Genomic DNA, 19,564 nt, shown 5'->3' with positions numbered 1-19,564 from the left:
AGAAAGGCATCAGATGTGTCTAGCTCTGACATACACAGGTATTTATTGAACTCTGGGATTTCTCAGGAAAAATGTGGTGCAGAGAAAGGTCCCTGATGCGACCACAGCATACAGACCATCCAGTGTGGGCACCACCTTGTCACTGTACTTTAAATTCTTCATATTGATTGAGTGCTATCTAAATGTCAGACCCTTTGCTGAGTGCTAGGTGCAGGAAGATCACAGGCAGCCAGGAGGTGGAGGGGTCTTGAGGTACATAAATCATTGTGGTTGAAGAGCAGAGATTCAAAAGAAAGCTAGGCTGGGAGCTTCAAAGGAGACCTGAAGATGGTCACTTCCTTATATCAACTTCTGACTGAGAAAGTTTGACACCTGGAGTAGAGCCAACACAGTGGGGTTAGGACTGCCAGCTTAGTGTTCTGTCCTCCATCCCTTTCCATCCCTGGTCCCTTCATTTTCTGCCCCTCACAGCATGAATAAACTCTGACAGATGCCAGACCATCTCCTTCTTGTCCAGGTGCACAAAGAACTGCTCATCTTCATCAAATTCAAACACATACTCCCCAGAGGGTCTGTGCGTCTGCACAAACTCTGCATACTTTGACACAGGGTCTGCTGCGTGAAGGGGAAGAAGACTGCAGAATGGTGAACATGTAGGAAACGACACAGAATACAGGAAGCAAGCAGGTAACGGGAAGGTTTTTAGGAATGCAAGGGAATAACAGAAAATGAGAAATGCAAAACGAATGAAAAGAAAAGGAATGGGGATAAACAACGACAGAGATGACTCATAGAAGATTTCAGGTGTTTCCCTGGTCTCTGAAGACTTACATATCCCTCACACCATTCCCATAATGATAACACTGAACACAATCAGAAAGTATTCACTGAACATGTACCATGTGCTCAACTTACTCATTGAATCCTCACACTTCCATGTAGAAGTGTTAAAAGAAAAACATCTGGCCAGACATGGTGGCTCATGCCTGTAATCCCAGCACTTTGGGAGGCCAAAGCAGGTGGTTCACTTGAGGTCAGGAATTCAAGATCAGCCTGGCCAACATGGTGAAACCCCTTTGTCTCTACTAAAGATACAAAAATTAGCCAGGCAGGGTGTCTGTAGTCCCAGCTACTTGGGAGGCTGAGTCAGGAGAATTGCTTGAACCGGGAGGGGGAGGTTGCAATGGGCTGAGATTGTGCCACTGCACTCCACACTGGGTGACAGAGTGAGACTCCATCTCCAAAAAAAAGAAAAAAAGAAAAACTTCAGCTGAATTCAATTCAAAAGAGTCAAATTGGGCCAGGCGCGGTGGCTCACGCCTGTAATCCCAGCACTTTGGGAGGCCGAGGCAGGTGGATCACGAGGTCAGGAGATCAAGACCATCCTGGCTAACATGGTGAAACCCCATCTCTACTAAAAATACAAAAAAATTAGCCAGGCGTGGTGGTGGGCGCCTGTAGTCCCAGCTACTCGGGAGGCTAAGGCAGGAGAATGGCGTGAACCCGGGAGGCGGAGCCTGCATTGAGCCGAGATCATGCCACTGCACTCCAGCCTGGGCGACAGAGTGAGACTCCATCTCAAAAAAAAAAAAAAGAGTCAAATTGAGCAATGAATGATTCGTGAATCCGGCAGCCTCCCGAGGCAGAGTAGGTTCAGAGACTCCAGTGCAGGCATGTGGTGGAAGATTTATGGACAAAAAAAAGGAAAGTGACATACAGAAAACAGAAGTGAGGTACAGAAACACCCAATTGGTTACAGCTGGGTGTATCCTTATTTGAACACAGTTTGAACAGTTGGCTATGATTGGCCAAAACTTGGTGATTGGCACAAATGTGGGCCACAGTCTGTTTACACCTCCACTTATTATTATAGTTCACGATGTACAGAGAAACATTTAAGCCAAACTTAAAATATGTAAGGAGACAGCTGTAGGCTAAACTTGATTTAACAATTTTGCTTTTTTGGTCGTCATCTCAATTTTGAGAGATTGACCAAAACTTTAGTCATTGATGCCACTATGACCATTGTAAATGTACTTATTTGGTCTTAAAACCCACTGGGAAATAGCAGAACAAGGAGTTTTGTAAGGGGGAACAAGGACTTCAGTTTATTTGTTTATTTTATTTTATTTTTGTAAGAGTTAGATTACAGGGTACCTCCTTTTGCTGGAACGTTCTGTTTATAGGATAAAAAACAAAACCTAGTCTGTTCTAGAATCTACGTGTTTCCTTAAAGTCTTAGTTTAATTATGCCACATTTAGCACGAGGGACTGACTTCATTTTGGTTTGGTCTGATCTGTTGGAGCTTAGTGCATTTGGACTTTCATTGAAGTCCAAAACAATGACCTCTCGTGATTTTGTTTAAAAATATCCCCTTTTATTCTCACTTAAATATCCCCTTTTATTCTCACTTAAGTGAGAATGTGACCAAAGCCTAGGGCCTTAGCATCACTCTCAGCTACCATCATTTTGGGTTTCCAGTCTCAGCACATCATTCATAGATTAAAGTGCCCTCATGGTCACACATTTCTTTCACTCTTGTCATTTCAGGTGAAAAGAGACAATTTGACATTCTAGAGATGGCTACATGCAAACATTTAAAACGTTTTTTTTGTTGTTGTTGTTGTTGTTGTTTTTTGAGACGGAGTCTCACTCTGTCGCCCAGGCTGGAGTGCAGTGGCTGGATCTTAGCTCACTGCAAGCTCCACTTCCCGGGTTCACACCATTCTCCTGCCTCAGCCTCCCGAGTAGCTGGGACTACAGGCGCCCGCCACCTCGCCCGGCTAGTTTTTTGTATTTTTCAGTAGAGACAGGGTTTCACCATGTTCACCAGGATGGTCTTGATCTCCTGACCTCGTGATCCGCCCATCTCGGCCTCCCAAAGTGCTGGGATTACAGGCGTGAGTCACCGCGCCCGGCCGTAAAACTTTTGAGAGAATACAGTGCACCAGGTAGACTACTATTACGACTATCAGGAGGATAATACCAAGAGTTTGTAGTATGCTCCTTACCCAAGGTCCCCATAAACCAAACCACCTGAAATTAAATAGATCAAAGAATGAACTAAATAAAGAGTTACTCACTTAACTAGGCAGTCTCTTCATTACCTACAACTGAATCTCTGTAGTACCTGATGTGATGTATTTCTCCATAGGCCACAAGTGCCAGCAGCTGCACAGATACTTCTCTGTTTAGCCAGTAAGTAACCTACAGCAATCCTATTATTAAGCATAACTTTCACAAAAGAATTTAAAATCTGTTGCATAACCATAGCCCTTACAGTAGACTCTGTTTAGAGCCTATCATGAGGGATACATTTCTAATCATTGCCTGTTTTACTCCAAATCATGGTAAAAAGGACACTTCTAGAAGAGTGAAGTCCTCCTGGCAATGTTCTCTTTAACCCATGATGTGGAATAGGGGAGTGAATCAATGTTCTGTTTCTGACTGATGATGAGGCAACCTATGTACTATTAAAACTTCTCACCTACACTGGGCCTTCATCTTTCATCTATCAAGGTGTGAGGTTATCCATGTATAAGGCTGGCTGCAAAACCCTTCACAAATAAAAGTATACCTACCCCATGAGTGCACACAACAGACCCTCTTTGTACTTCTATTGTTCATAGAGGCATAAGCAAGGAGAAAAATACTCAAAGATAAGAGCCTCATTATAGCAGAGAAGTCGTGATCTGTGATCTTGGTAAAAGCTCTTCACATCAAGGATACCATCTTCCTCTGGGGAGAAACTTCCCTGGTTAGCTTTACCTTAAGGGTTCCGATGGGTGTACAGTTTCAAGAATGCGGAGGGATCCTTCTCAGTTGAGAGATTATGAACCCAAGGTTCATGGTTCTGATGTTTGCTGCAGTGTGGATGGCAGGGGCACTCTTTCTCTGATGTTCTCAGAAGATCCAATCTTCAGGTTCCAGATTGTGAAGGGATTGACTGTCCTCAGTCAGTGAGCCATAAAAAGCTTTCTTTATCTGGTGAAAATACACTGTGTCATAATAATCTACTGTTATAACATCAGTTGACTTGTATAGGAAAGCTTTTTCACAACCAGAAAACATGCACTGAAAATGACAATTGACTGAAATCCCTTCATAAATGTTTAGACGGCTCACTGGGTAGCAGAATGTACCTGAAGCTTTGATTATCTTCCCAGGAATATGGATTTGGCAAGCCAAACATTGGTCATAAACTATTTTAGCAATATAGAAGTCACCACACCAATATGCATTTAACTTGGATCATTTTATCTTTTCCATGATGAGTGATGGAATGCAGAACTTTAAATTATAAAAGCTTTAAAAGCTCAGGAAGGATAAGGCAGCCACCTTGGTTCTCCATGAGTCCATGCTTAAAACGGTTGTTTCTCCAGTTGAGGGGCATAGCACTGATAACTGATGGGTTATCACAGGTAATTTGAGTTAGACCACGGAGTTTATTCAAATTGTATATCAAAACAATTTCAGTATTGGCTGATTTAGCATGAAAGACTTGCAAAGTATTTTCTTGGTATTCAATTAATTTGTATTCTACTTGGAATAGCAGTTTTATAAACCAGTCAGTCTTTTCATTAAAGCTCCAGGAAGCCCCAGCTACTCTACTCGGGAGGCTGAGGCAGGAGGATGGTGTGAACCCAGGAGGCGGAGCTTGCAGTGTTGCAGTGAGCCAAGATCACACCACTGCACTCCAGCCTGGGCGACAGAGTGAGACTCTGTCTCAAAAAAAAAAAGCTCCAGGAATTTTCTTACCCAGTAAAAATGATATGATTCTAAAGTTATCAGAAACCTGTAATCAAGAGTACTTTTTGGGGTCCTTTCCATCCTTTCAGGAACCTCCTAAAAGACACCATATTCTAGAATTGTGCCTACTTGTGAAGTTTTCAGAAACTGCATCAGCATTAAGCAGTTAACTGTAGAAATGATCTTCCTTCCTTCCTTCCTTCCTTCCTTCCTTCCTTCCTTCCTTCCTTCCTTCCTTCCTCTCTCTCTTTCTTTCTTTCTTCCCTTCTTTCTTTCTTTCTTTCCTTTATTTTGAGACAGAGTATCACTCTGTTGCCCATGTTGGAATGCAGTGGTGCAATCTCGGCTCACTGCAACTCCGCCTTCCAGGCTCAAGCAACTCTCATGCCTCAGACTCTCCAGTAGCTGGAACTACAGGTGTGCACCACTTATCCAGGCTAATTTTTGTATTTTTAGTACAGACTAGGTTTTGCCATGTTGGCCATCCCCAAAAGGATACTTAGCCTTAGATTTTCAGAGGGATCTATCTGCTTTTGATTCCTGGTGTTTCATGAGGAAAACAGAGGTTTATCCCAAAACAGGATCTGTAGTGCCTCCTCTGTTTTTCCCAAGGAGTCCCAGGCTGTTAGAAGTTACCTTAAGTCCTCTCATGTGTGCAACAAAAGTGACAAGAAGACAAAATGGAGAAAAACAATTCAGTTGGCTAAATAGAAAAAAAAAAAAAAAAAACTTAAAAAAAAAACAAGATCCAAGAAGAGAAAAAACCAAAAGGCCTTTTAAATATACCTATAGCTTGGATATCCACTTTTAATTAAGCTGACTTTTAACTATAGCGCTCTTTCTAAAAAAAAAAAAAAACAAAAAAAACAAAAAAAAACCTTTTGTTTGGTTTTTGAGATGGAGTCTTGCTCTGTTGCCTAGGCTGGAGTGCAGTGGTGCGATCTCAGCTCACTGCAACCTCTACATCCCAGGTTAAAGCAATTATCCTGCCTCAGCCTCCTGAATAGGTGGGATTACCAGTGCAAGCCACCACATTCAGCTAATTTTTATACTTTTAGTAGAGACAGGGTTTCTCCATGTTGGTCAGGCTGGTCTCAAACTCCTGACCTCAGGTGATCCACCCTTCTTGGCCTCCCAAAGCACTGGGATTACAGGCATGAACTACTGTGCCCAGCCTAAAAAAATCATTTTAAATATCTTATTACTCAACTTTAGCCAGGCTAAACAGCCAATATGTCTGGCTTTTGAACTTTACCAAAGGCAATCTCCCAGGTGAAACCAATAAGCCTTAACTAAGGTTATGACTTAACCACAAGTGTACGAGGTATTTTCAAAAGGGTAGCAAGCAATTTTTACAAACTCTAGAATTTCCAAACATAGCTCAGAGAAAGGAAAACTCAAGATGAGGAGTCAGAAGTTGTTCATGAGGGGAAGAGAATCAGCAAATAGCAAAGATCTCAAACCAAACAGGTCTCATTCCCTGAGCTGTGATTGAACCCTGGCCACCATCATAAGATGGAAAAGCCTTAACCACTAAGCTACACCACTGGTGGTTTCCATTGCTCTTCCCAGAAGAGGAAGAGCGGCCAATTTTCCGCTTGCAAAGGCTTTTAACTGTTCAAGACAATTTTTAGAGCTAACTATGACATGAACTCCAAAATTCCTGTCCTCCAGATGGTGGAGACCAAAAGCAAGTACCATCATGTGGTTATAAGGTCAAGCTCCCAAGGACATACAACAAGATGAGAGGGAATCCTTATCCAGTGTTTTTTGGTTTCAGGGACCTGCAGTTTGTAACTGACCAGTTTGCCAGGCTGGCTTGAACAGCAGGCTTCTGGGAGTCCTAGGCCCACATTTGATCCTATTTAACCCCTTTTTATGACCAAATGACACAGAAAGACCAATTCATAGCACAAAGTACACCAGATCTGCTACAGCTTAAAATTAGCTCACAAATCCTTTTTATCATTAATTAAAACTTTGCAGAGGACACCATGATTTTTACCATTCCTACAACCATTTCCACACAGAGAGAGGCCAGAAGTCCGACTGCTAAGAAATTCTTACCTTTTTGCTAGCATGCCAGGCTTCCGGGCTCCCTCTTTCTGAATGGCCCTAGTGACCCTGTTAGCTGCACCCTGGTGTGTGTGGCCTGGGGGCCAAGTCACAATGCAAAGGAAAATCATCTTGTTTGATTTCATGGAACCATAGGCAAAAACCTCTCAATTTTGTAAGATGCTGCCCAAGAGATTGCATGGGGGAGCGGAATTAATATTTTCCCGTCCAGCCACAGCAAAATACATGTGACAGAACTTAGACATTAGCCACTCTGCTTAGTGCCCAATATTGAACTGGTAAGGCTTAAACTTGCCCCTGGTTGGGCTCTGCTATCTTTAATCCACTCAAAGTGGGGTGGAATGACCTCCAGCCAGGAGTTTCAACATGTGGTCTCTAGGCAAGATGTAACAGAAAGATAGAAAAAGGAAAGAAGAGAAAGAGAAAAAGAAAAGCATTGATTGCAGCAGGGTGGAGAAGGCAAAGAGTTCAGGGAGGCCAGAGAAGGACCCATCTATTGCAGTGACACTAAATTAAAAGTTCAGGGCCGGGCGTGGTGGCTCATGCCTATAATCACAGCACTTTGGGAGGCCAAGGTGGGCAGATCACCTGAGATCAGGAGTTTGAGAACGGCCTGACCAACACGGTGAAACCCCGTCTCTACTAAATACAAAAAATTAGCCGGGCATGGTGGTGGGTGCCTGTAATCCCAGCTACTCGAGAGGCTGAGGCAGAAGAATCACTTGAACCCGGGAGGCGGAAGTTGCAGTGAGCTGAGATTGTGCCACTGCACTCCATCCTGGGCGACAGAGCGAGACTCCGTTTCAAAAAAACAAAAAACTTCAGGGAGCTGCTTGTCAGTCATAAAGGGATCTTTTCCAGTCGTCTCATCAGCTCTCAAGTTTCCGCTTTGGGGAGAAAAAAGTTCCCCATGTCCCATGATCCTGTACATGCCTCATCCTGTCACCCACAGCCATCAGCGAAAAGTGCAAGGCAGATTTAATTTTTTAAATCAATTAGTTGCTTAAAATTTTTATTTATTTTTTGTAAAGTCTTGAAATTTTTTAGAAGTTTCTGCATATCAATAGGCATCGCTACATGAGACCGTACATGACTGTACATGACACTGATTTGGGAGTCCTCATTTTCAAATGCACTTCAGTGCAGTGTTGTTCTTTCGGAATGTTCCACTGCAAGTTCTTTAGTAAAAAAAAAATTTTTTTTTTTGAGACACAGTCTCTGTCACCCAGGCTGGAGTGCAGTATTATGATCTCAGCTCATGGCAGCCTCCACCTCCTAGGTTCAAGTGATTCTTGTGCCTCAGCCTCCCGAATAGCTGGAATTACAGGCACATGCCACCATGCCTGAATTTTTTTTTTTTTTTTTTTTTTTTTAATTTTTAGTAGAGACAGGGTTTCACAATGTTGGCCAGCCTGGTCTCAAACTCCTAGCCTCAAGCAGTCTACCCACCTCGGCCTCCCAAAGTGCAGGGATTACAGGTGTGAGCCACCATGCCAGGACAATTTCTGTAAGACTTTGCTCCTTCCAGGGCCTACTACTTATGCATGTGTAATCCAAAAGGAATTCAGTTCTTCAGAAATTAAGGATCACGTTTTTATCTCAAATACTGGCTTTGCTCTCAGGTTCCCTTGTTCAACTTAGCCAATGATTTTTTTTTTCCTACATAAGTGCACAAGAAAAATGAAACAAAGGAGTAGAACACAAAAATCCCTGTGAATTTCCAAAAGCCAAATTTTACACCCTTGCAATATTGCCATTTAATACTGGTTTCTTTCTGATCCAGTTAGATGTAAGAGGCCTCTAACTAGATCCAAGCCAGTTAATTACTGGAGCCAGTCCAAACCTGGACTCAGTTCAATTTCTTTTGCTACTTTCAAACCCAATCAGGATCAGAAATTTACTCAAAGAAACTCAAGAGAGCTCAACACACAAATCTGTGGAGCTTCAGAATCTGAGAGAGAACTTCCCACGATCCCCAGCTGCTCCGAGAGAGAAGGAGACACAATGAGCCCGGAGTGTACCTCGTAGGTCACTCAGCACTCCTGCGGGTGATTAGAAGCTCTACTTCCAACCCCACTGCTGACACCACCTGATAAAAGAAAAACTTCAGCTGAATAAATTTTAAATGAGGTTAATTGGGCAATAAACAATTCACAAATCGGGCAGCCCCCCAAGCCAGAGTATGCTCAAAGTCTCCAGCACAGCCGCGTGGTGGAAGAAAGTTTATGGACAGAAAAAGAAAAGTAACACACAGAAAACAGAAGTGAGGTACAGAAACGGCCAGATTGGTTACAGCTCAATGTCTGCCTAACTTGAACATGGTTCAAACAGTTGGCTACATATGATTGGCCAAAACTTGGTGATTGGCACAACTGTAGGCTACGGTCTGTTTACACCTCCACTTGTTCGTGATGTACAGAGAAACCTTTAGGCCAAACTTAAAATATGTTAAACCAAGTTTAGGCTAAACTTGATTTAACAGAAGAAATTATTTTACATATTAGGGAGCTGACCACAGAAATAAAGTAACTTGCCCAAGTCACACAACTCCTGGTAAAAACAAAATTGCATAGTCCCCCTACCCCATTCCCACAGGGTCTCAGAACCCCTACAGGACCAGACATAAAAAATACTGATATAGCCACAGAGCAAGGCAGGGAAGTGGGGAGATGAAATCAAAATCTTTCGGGGAAAAAAATAATGCAGGACATGAAAAGACCTCCAGAATCTTAGTGCTATTTGTAGACTTCAAGTTATGTTCTTACTTTTAGAATAAAAATGGTACCTTATATAATTTTATCAAAACACTTTCATTTTAAGGCATAGTAAATTTAAAAGTGTTGTCATTCACATAACATTCACAAAATGTTCTTGTTGAATGTGTATTTTCAAGTGTAGTTTTACCTGGAAATAAAAGTTGTTGCATTTGAAACACCTATGGGATAGTATCTTAGCTTTACCTGATGTATAAGAAGCAGCAAAAGGTTGACAACAAAAAAGTCTATTACTATTACAGTAAAAGAACAAAGATGAGAGAGCACGGGGTTCAGCCTGGAAGAGGAAGCGAAGCGAAATGACACTGCATGGTTGTTGTTCCCTAAGCGAGGATTCCCCCCGAAGCCCAACAAAACCAGTCCTCTCCTTGGATGCATCAAGTGACAGCACGTTCAGAGGCACACACGGATGCTGAGGATCCTCCACTGAGTTTATGGGCTAGAGAATTATTTACCTACAGAAACGAAGCCCAAAGAAAAACCAAATGAAAAACGTGACATACAAGCTGTGCCACAGAGGTGTAGTTTGTTTACCTTAGGTTACATTGTTTTTATTATATTCACACAGTCTAAAACTAAAGGTCTGTGCATGTTAAAGCAAATTCCACCTTCAAATGTTAATTTTCATTCCGTTAAATAAACACTCATTGTGAATGTTCGCTCTCTAGGCACTAAGGATGTAACTCAGAAGACATGGGCCTTGTCCTCAAGCTGCTTGAAATCCAAAATCCAAAGAGACAAAGAAAAGAAGATTGCTACATGTGTATTTTATTTCGTGTTTTTTTAATTTTTTATTTCCATAGGTTGTTTTGATCACCACTGAGTACCATAAGATATACACTGGAGCCACTCAGGAGCATAAAGAGGGCACTTTGAAAAAATGAGATTTAGGAAAGGTTCCTGGAGACTGTGTTTACCTGAGGTTAGCAAAACAGAGAAAGGGGAAATGGCATTTCCAGCAGGAGAAGCAGGCAGGAGCAGAGAGGCATGAAGTTGCAAGGAGAACTGCAGTTCTTCAGCGTGACTGAAGCCAGGTGGGATGTGGGCCGGGCTGCACTGTAACCTGCCTTGTGTGCTGATGGCAGGTGTTTGCATTTTATCCCACTGGACATGGGAGGTTGTGAAGCATCTTAAGCAGGACAGTAACATGATGAGATTTGTGTGTGGAGGGGGCAGCGGTAAGGAGGATGGGTTGGAGGAGGCTGGTTTGAAAGCAAGACCAGTACAACTCTTCAGCCATCAGGTGGGAAGTCATGAGGGTGTAGGCAGAGGCAGGAACATGGGGTGAGGAAGACAGCAGATGGGTTTGAATGGCAGTAATGACATGAGAGGCCACAGGAATCACTAAATCTTGTGCCAGAAGTAGGGATATGAAGGAGTCCAGAATACCCAGACAGTGTGGAGAACTGTGGCATCAGTGACTGCAAAGGTGATGAAAAATGAAATAATTGAGAGAAGGTTAGATGCTCTGTTTGGAACATGCTTAGTTTGAATTTCTGTGGGAACAAATGGAGTTAATCTGAGGACAGAGAGCTAAATGGATGGGTCCCAGGCTACACTAGGTTAGTGACATAGACTGGAAGGAGACTCATTATAAGCAAAGTTCTACATTTGGATCGGGCCACTCAAGAAAAGTACATAAAGTCAGAATAGCAAGGGTCTGAGTGTGTGCTCCTGCATCCAGACAAACACAGACATGAAAAAAGAGGCTGAAAAGGAGAAGACTAGAAAGTAGGAGGAAACAAAGAGGAAGTGGGTTCATAAAAGACAACAGACAGGAGAAAAAGTTCAGGAAAGAGGAGCGGACGCATCACAAACACACTAATGATACACAAGAGACAGAGAAGTGACCACTGGTTTGGGTTGTATAAAGGTCACCCTGAGAGCAGCATCAGAGATGTGGGGAAGAAAAAGGGAGAATGCAGTGGGTTGAGGACTGAATGAAATGGGAGAGAATCACTAACAGGCTGGGTGTGGTGCCCCACACCTGTAATCTCAGTGCTGTGAGAGGCTGAGACAGGAGGATCACTTGAGGCCAGGAGTTTGAGACCAGCCTAGGAAACACAGTAAGACTCCATATCTAAGAAAATATATATATATATATATATATATATATATATATATATATATATTTTAAATTATCCAGGTGTGGTGACAGACACCTGTAGACCCAGTTACCCAGGAGGCTGAGGTGCGAGGATCCCTTGAGCCTGGGAGTTCAAGGTTGCAGTGAACTGTGATCACGTTATTGCACTCCAGCCTGGGCAACAGAGCAGGACCCTGTATCGAGAGAGAGAGAGAGAGAGAGAGAGAGAGAGAGAGAGAGAGAGAGAGAAAAGAAGAAGGAGAAGGAGAAGGAGAAGGAAGAAGGAGGAAGAGGAGGAGAAGGAGGGAGAAGGAGGGAAGGAAGGAAGGAAGGAAGGAAGGAAGGAAGGAAGGAAGGAAGGAAGGAAGGAAGGAAGGAAGGAAGGAAGGGGAAGGAAGGAAGGAAGGAAGGAAGGAAGGAAGGAAGGAAGGAAGGAAGGAAGGAAGGAAGGAAGGAAGGAGAAAAAAAAAACAAACCCACATTGCAGACTCCTATTTGAGGAAGCTGACCTCTACAATTTACAAGAGAATCTCCAGAGGAGGTTGCCAAGCCCCGGCTCTTCCCTCTTCAGCGCGAGGACATGGGGGAAAGGAGACATTTATGAATCTCTTTGAGTCTCAGTCTTTTCATTTCTAAAATTGCGTTAATGAAAGCCTTTCTGAAAATGGTGTTGTGAGGAAGGACATGAGGTTTGGCACTCAGGACGCGTTCAGTAAACGGTGGTTATACTGTTGTTAGAATGAGAGAAAGCAAAAGGGAGCCTCACGCAAAACAGTAAAGAAGAGAGAAAAGAAACAGGAAAGAAAACAGCATCTGTGGACTCCAGAAGCGCCCAGAGCCCCCACTCTCCCTCGCCCACCTGAGCACTCACCCCTGATGACCTGGCTTCCGGGAGGCTCAGCAAGGCAGCCAGGGCCATGGCTCGCAGGATCCTGGCTCTGCCCTGGCTCCTTCAGTCTTCAGGGTGCATCGGCAATGGCCACTGTGCGCCAGACCCGGAGGAGAAAATGAGGCGGTGCAGGGAGGGAGGAGCTCCGAATCCAGCACTCCTTTCCCCACCCCTGTCCAGGCAGAAAGGCTGGAGATGAAACAGGCTGTGGCTGGGGAAGTAAGATGCTAGAGCTGCCGGGAAGAAGTGGGAGAATTATCAGGCACCAGCAGGACCCAGAAAGCCCCTGCCTACTGCAGAGCGTGGGGGTAAGTGAAGAAAACGAAAATTAGGACGTCATAATCACCTTCCTCTTAACGAGGAAATACATTACGGAAGTTGGGATTTTTTATTTGTAGTTACTTTTGTGAATGGATGATATTTCTTCATAATTTTACATTGATTCTTTGCATCATAGAGGAATTCATTTGTTACCAGGTGATATTATATTGACCCTTTTATAGCTTTGATAATTTTGGAGAAAATCTTTGATGTTTTCAAACATATAAGGAGAAGGAAACAATATTTAATTATTTAATTAGTAATTATTATTTTATTTCTTCTTATAAAAATGTGGTGAAGCTGGGTGCACAGCTGAATGAAATTTTAGAGTCAGCTGGGCACGGTGGCTCATGCCTGTAATCCCAGCACTTTGGGAGGCTGAGGCGGGTGGATCACCTGAGGTCAGGAGCTCGAGACCAGCCTGGCCAACATGGTGAAACCCCGTCTCTACTAAAAATACAAAAATTAGCTGGGCATGGTGGCACGTGCCTGTAATCCCAGATACTCGGGGGGCTGAGGGAGGAGAATCACTTGAACCTGGGAGGCGGAGGTTGCAGTGAGCCAAGATTGCACCATTGCAGTCCAGCCTGGGCAACAAGAGCAAAACACCATCTCAAAAAAGAATGTGGTGATACAAAGAACCCCACTTTAAATTTTATGTTTAAGAACAATTTATTTTTCTCCTTTATTTTCTCTATATGTGTGTGTGTGTGTGTATGTGTGTGTGTGAGAGAGAGAGAGAGAGAAAGAGAAAGAGAGAGACAGGGTCTCACTCTGTTAACCAGGCTGGAGTGCAGTGGTACCATCTCAGCTCACTGTAGCCTCCACCTCCTGGGCTCAAACAATGCTCCCAGTCAGCCTCCCCAGTAGCTGGCACCACAGGCACATGCCACTGTGTGCCTGCATTTTAACTCATGTACTTCCTCTTTCCCATGTTCTCTAGTTTATAGCGTGTCCTTTCCTGAGGAACATAAATCAATGTTATTGTCTGCCCCTTTCATCCTGAGAGGAAGGAGATAGTCACATGGCCATTTTATGCTTGAAGGATTTGGTGATCACTGGGTCCAGTGAAGAGCCCCAGGATGAGTCAGTATGGTTTCACCCCGGCATGGAGAAATTAACTTCTTGATAATGATCAAGTCTCCTTATTAAATAGGAGTGCAACTGATAGAGGATCTCCTCACATTTGCTTTACTTCATGGTGCTGCCCAAATTCATGCTGTACCCTCAGCAGCAAGGAGTGGGACCATTACTCCTGGTGTTCCCAGATGGAACAGACACCAAGCCTGGCTTTGCCACTGAACACAATACAAAACTGATCATGCAGGTCAGTTATTAGGAATATGCTTCCCAAATGTAGAAATCAACATAAGATCCCAATTTTAAATAACAGGTAGAATAGCATAATATATTATATTATTTTATTTTATTTATTTAGAGATGGAGTCTCACTCTATCACCCAGGCTGAAATGCAGTGGCATGATCTCAGCTCACTGCAACCTCTGCCTCCAGGATTCAAGCGATCCTCCCATCTCAGTCTCTAGAGTAGCTGAGAGCTAATTTTTTGTGTTTTTGGTAGAGATGAGGTTTTACCATCTTGGCCAGGCTGGTCTCGAACTCCTGACCTCAGGTGATCCACCCACCTCGGCCTCCCAAAATGCTGGGATTGCAGAAGTGAGCCGCCATGCGCAGCCGCATGATACATTATTGTTCTCTTTGTATATGATTTGTACTAAGTTGTAGATACACACTTATTCCATAACTCTATGTTCACCAGATCACCCCAACTCCTTCTCTTGCAGGTTATACAGTGAAAATACATCCTTAGTTTCAAAAACTATGTGTATACCAGATTTTTCAGGCATAGGCTTGCTTTTAGAATACAGTTTACTATGATTTTTGTAACTCATCTTAATTGATGTTTAATACCAAGAGAGAAGTCATGTTTTCTCCAGTCATTTCACAGTACGATGTGCCAGTAAGTCCAAATTTTATGTAATGGTAATCAGGAGGCTGGGCACGGTGGCTCATGCCTGTAATCCCAGCACTTTGGGAGGCTGAGGCTGGCAGATCACCTGAGGTAGGGAGTTCAAGACCAGCCTGACCAACATAGTGAAATCCTATCTCTACCAAAAATACAAAAATTAACTGGGCGTGGTGGCAGGTGCCTGTAATCCCAGCTGCTTGGGAGGCTGAGGCAGGAGAATTGCTTGAACCCAGGAGTTGGAGATTGCAGCGAGCTGATACCGTGCCATTGCACTCTGCCCTGGGCAACAAGAGCGAAACTCCATCCCCCCAGCAAAAAAAAAAAAAAAAAAAATAGCAATCAGGAAAACTTGTAGTTGCTACAATATTATTAGATTAATATGAATTTTCAAAAATGGCAGAGCCTTAACCAAACTTAAAGAGTTTTTCTTTCTTAACTGACCTTCTTGGATGTGACTACAGGAAATTTTGATGAAATATGTTCATAAATTATGATGACAAGTTGGTTTGGGGGGATTTTTACATATTATCAGATACCAGTGCTAAAGGAAGAGCTATGTTGGGGGCCTTCGGAGCCACCCCAGGTGAGATGATGCCCTCAGAGGACTCACAGGGCTCATCATGCAGTCCTACTCAGGGCTCTGATTTATTATAGTAAAAGGATGCAAAGCAAACTCAGCACAGGGAAAGGCACATGGGGCAAAGCCCAGGAGAAACCAGGCGCAGGCTTCCAAGGATCCTGTTCCCCTGGAGCCACACAGGACACATGTAATTCTTCCCACAAGGAGCTGGGATGCCATGTGTGAAATATTGTCTACCAGGAAGCTAGTAACAGACCAGCACTAGGGCCTTTGGGGGCTTTTATTAGTTAGACTTCTTCAGAGAAACAGAATTTATTGGATATACATAGGTAGACAGATGAGAGGGGATTTATGCTGGGGATTCACTCCCTCAACTATGGGGGCTGAGGAGTCCCACGTTAGGCCATCTGCAAGCTGCTGAGACAGGGGAGCCAGTAGCATGGCTCAGTCCAAGTCTGAAGGGCTGAGAACCGGGGAAGCTGGTGGAATAACTCTGAGTCCAAGACCAAAAACATGGGGGGCTACTGGTGCAAGTCCCTGAGTGTGAAGGCCAGAGAACCTGGAGATCTGATGTCCAAGGGGAGGGGAATATAGGACTCCCTACTCCAAAACAGAGAGAGAGTGAATTCGCCTTTTTTCTCCCTTTTTGTTCCAGCCAGGCCTTCAGCCGATTGAATGGTGCAGTGAGCCAAAATCACGCCACTGCACTCCAGCCTGGGCAACAGAGCGAGACTCTGTCTCGGAAAAAAAAAGAAAAGACAAAGAAAGGCATATATTGCTATAGAAGATATTCTTAAATCCTACTTTTCTGGAAATATTGGTTACTATAGAAAATATAGAACTAAATTCATTTTAAAATTCTCATTCTGAAATTATTACAAACGTTTTATGAATCATATTAGCATATAGACAAGTTTTGGAAAGCTAAAATTACAAACCAGGGATGCAGATGAGTGTTCTGTGAAATTTTTAATTTTTGCAGAACACCATGAGAAATTACACATTTTCTATTCTATATTTCTTGTAGGAAATAGAGGCTGCCCCTCTCTCAGTGCCCCACATGAGAAAGGGAAGTTGTCCTTTTACATATCCACAGTCAAACATCTTGGTAAACAGAGGAAAGCAGGCTGGGCCTGGTGGCTCATGCCTATAATCCCAGCACTTTGGGAGGCCAAGGAAGGCAGATAGCTTGACCAGCATGGGCAACATGGCAAAACCCTGTCTCTACAAAAAAATAAAAAAATAAAAACTAAATGTAGTCCCAGGTACTCAGGAAGCTGAGGCAAGAGGATCACTTGAGCCCGGGAGGTAAAGGCTTCAGTGAGCCATGATAATGCCACTGCACTCCAGCCTAGGCAACAGAGTGAGACCCTGTCTCCAGAAAAAGAAAAACAAGAGGAAGGCCATCTACTTTGTACCCAAAGAATTTTACATGCAAAGAGTTTGACTATGAATGAGCCTCCATTGCTTAAGAGAGACTTCACTATTTGGGATTTTAAGAAAGAAAGACACAAACAAGCAAACCTCATCTGCAGAGGACTGAGAAGCCAGTGTTTATAATACCCAGTGATTAATTTAATATTGTCTTGAGTCATAATTAAAAGGGACTTAGTTTAAAAGTCATTTCGATTGATAACTGACTCAGAGTCCTCAACATTTCACCTTTTGCTTTATGAAAAGAACGAGTAGATTAATTTAGAGTTTGACAAGGAGAAGGAAGTCTCCCCTGATTTTCTGTTTGGCCAAGAATTTATCCTAACGTAGTACCATCAGAGTACAGTCAGAAAGCTGTGAGTCAACTCAGATTTCTCACCATTGAGTCAAGCTGTGAAGCCTGCCGCCTTGGGGGTAAGGATTTCCATACAGAAACACTGTAAGTAAATAATTTAGCACTTGTTTCTTATTCCTTTTTATTGGATAACTACACAGAATTAAAACCTGTTGTTTTGAATTCACAAAAGAAATGTTTTAAAACTTTCGAGGAAAAAGTCAGATTATCCATTGCGAAGCATCGAAATTCAAAAATCATGTTAAGGCTAGAGAAACAGGATCCTATCCCCACCTAGTGGCCAACACTGAAATCTAGACAGAACAGGAAACAAGGGAATTTGTCAACTATTTGGGAATACTCCACCATTTTTTACAAAAAAAAGTTAGAGAAAAGGTTAGGCACACAAAAAAACACATATCAAAATAAATATGACCAAATACATAGGTTTTGGCAGCACATAGGTTTCTGTGGTTTTGCTCTGCTTTTAGCAGCGGCTGTAAAAAGCATTGCACACTAAGCATTGCTAGATTGCCAAACAAACCTAATTATATTTTTTTGTTTGGTTTTTTGTTTTTTTCAAAACCTCCTACCTCTGTGACATAATTATGTTTTTAATGAGTTGAATGTAAAAATAAACATCAATGCATACAAAATTTCAGTTAGACAGGAGGAATAAATTCAAGATATGTACTGTATAACATGGTGACTCTAGCTAATCACAATGTACTGTGTACTTGAATATTGCTAAGTGAATAATTTTAAGTGTTCTCACCAAACACAAAAAATATGTAAGGTAATGCATATATTAATTAGCTTGATTTAGCCATTAAACAATGTACGCATATATATAGAAATCAAAACATCGTATTGTATACCATAGATTCAATTTTTGTCAATTAAAACAAGAATTAAATGAATACATATATTTTTGTTGCAGAGATGTATGAGAGATTGATCCATAAAGACTCTAAAATATTTGTTAACAGATGCGAACTGAGAGAAAGCCTTCGACATCATTTGGAAGAAAGTGTACATAGTTAGACCATCCTAGTATCTGTAAATTGGGTGTGATCATCAGAGAGCGATACATTGAGCAGTGCTGCTGTCAGGGAAATGTTCTATATCCAGCTCTCCAACCGAGCCCCCACTAGCCACAGGTGGCTCTTGAGCACTTAAAATGCTAGCAGCTGGTGAGACCAAGGGGCTGAAGTTTTCATTTAATTTTAAATTAAGGCAGAATCACCTATAAGAGAAAGTGCTAGAGAATTGGAAAAATGAAAAAGAATTTGAGAAGCCAGTGGGAATGGAGCTAAAGTGTATGGTCATGGCTCATTAGATTTGGGGATATCAGAATTCCAACAGCACAATGGGCTCACTAGAAAATTAATAAGATTACAAAACAGGTTAAAGGAAACATCAAAAATAGTCCAATTTTAGCAGATACAGAAGCTACAAATTTAGCAATAGTTTTGGCAACCCCTCAACTCATGCAATTTAACAGTGCTAGGAACCGAGCCAAAGGGGAATGCCAAGACAAAAAGCTTATAAACGTTAAGAACACATTTCTCCTAGAACATACAGAAACAGGGCACTTCCACACCTTTGATTCATTCTCCAAGCTTAAAGAGCTTTGCTCTAAAACCAGATCCTCTCATACGACAGGAGAAACAGCCCCAGTGTTCTTCCCTCCAGATCTGTTCCAACCTGTGTCTGGAGGCACCCTGCACTCAAGTTAAAACAGTTTAGACAAAGGACAATGTTCAGGAATTCCAGAAACTTTGGGATATAACATCAGTGGTGACTTTTAATTAGGAAAACCCAATCTAATAAGAAGGGCTATTTTGAACACCAGGGTATGTGGAGAGGAAAGTATCAAGGTGGAAGGTTATGAAACATTAATGGGAGATACAGAGAACCAAAAAAGTTTCTATGGTGATTTCTCCTGCCCCTGGGCATGTTATCTGAACTTACAATTGCAACTCTGGGAGCTGGAAAAGCTCTTAAGAACCTCTGGGGGCTGGGCGCGGTGGCTCAAGCCTGTAATCCCAGCACTTTAGGAGGCCGAGACGGGCGGATCACGAGGTGAGGAGATCAAGACCATCCTGGCTAACACGGTGAAACCCCGTCTCTACTAAAAAAAAAAATACAAAAAACTAGCCAGGCATGGTGGCTGGCACCTGTAGTCCCAGCTACTCGGGAGGCTGAGGCAGGAGAATGGCGTAAACCCGGGAGGTGGAGCTTGCAGTGAGCTAAGGTCCGGCCACTGCACTCCAGCCTGGGTGACAGAGCGAGATTCCATCTCAAAAAAAAAAAAAAGAACCTCTGGAAT

The 19,564-nt window shown here is 42.8% G+C and overlaps 2 long non-coding RNA genes across 2 annotated transcripts; one reads left to right on the top strand and one right to left on the bottom strand.

The window, feature by feature from the left end:
• Positions 1 to 14: 14 nt before the first annotated feature.
• On the bottom strand, positions 15 to 12,915 carry LOC139363430 (uncharacterized). Its single transcript, XR_011623817.1, has 2 exons — positions 12,558 to 12,915; positions 15 to 3,985 (listed from the first exon to the last, which is right to left on the bottom strand). It is a non-coding gene; the product is annotated as an uncharacterized lncRNA (long non-coding RNA).
• LOC139363431 (uncharacterized) lies at positions 12,751 to 16,322 on the top strand. Its single transcript, XR_011623818.1, has 2 exons — positions 12,751 to 12,883; positions 16,120 to 16,322. It is a non-coding gene; the product is annotated as an uncharacterized lncRNA (long non-coding RNA).
• The last annotated feature ends 3,242 nt before the right edge of the window (positions 16,323 to 19,564 follow it).

This window comes from Macaca nemestrina, chromosome 5 (genome assembly GCF_043159975.1).
Source record: "Macaca nemestrina isolate mMacNem1 chromosome 5, mMacNem.hap1, whole genome shotgun sequence".
NCBI lineage: Eukaryota > Metazoa > Chordata > Mammalia > Primates > Cercopithecidae > Macaca > Macaca nemestrina.
This window is presented reverse-complemented; position numbering and strand designations above follow the sequence as displayed.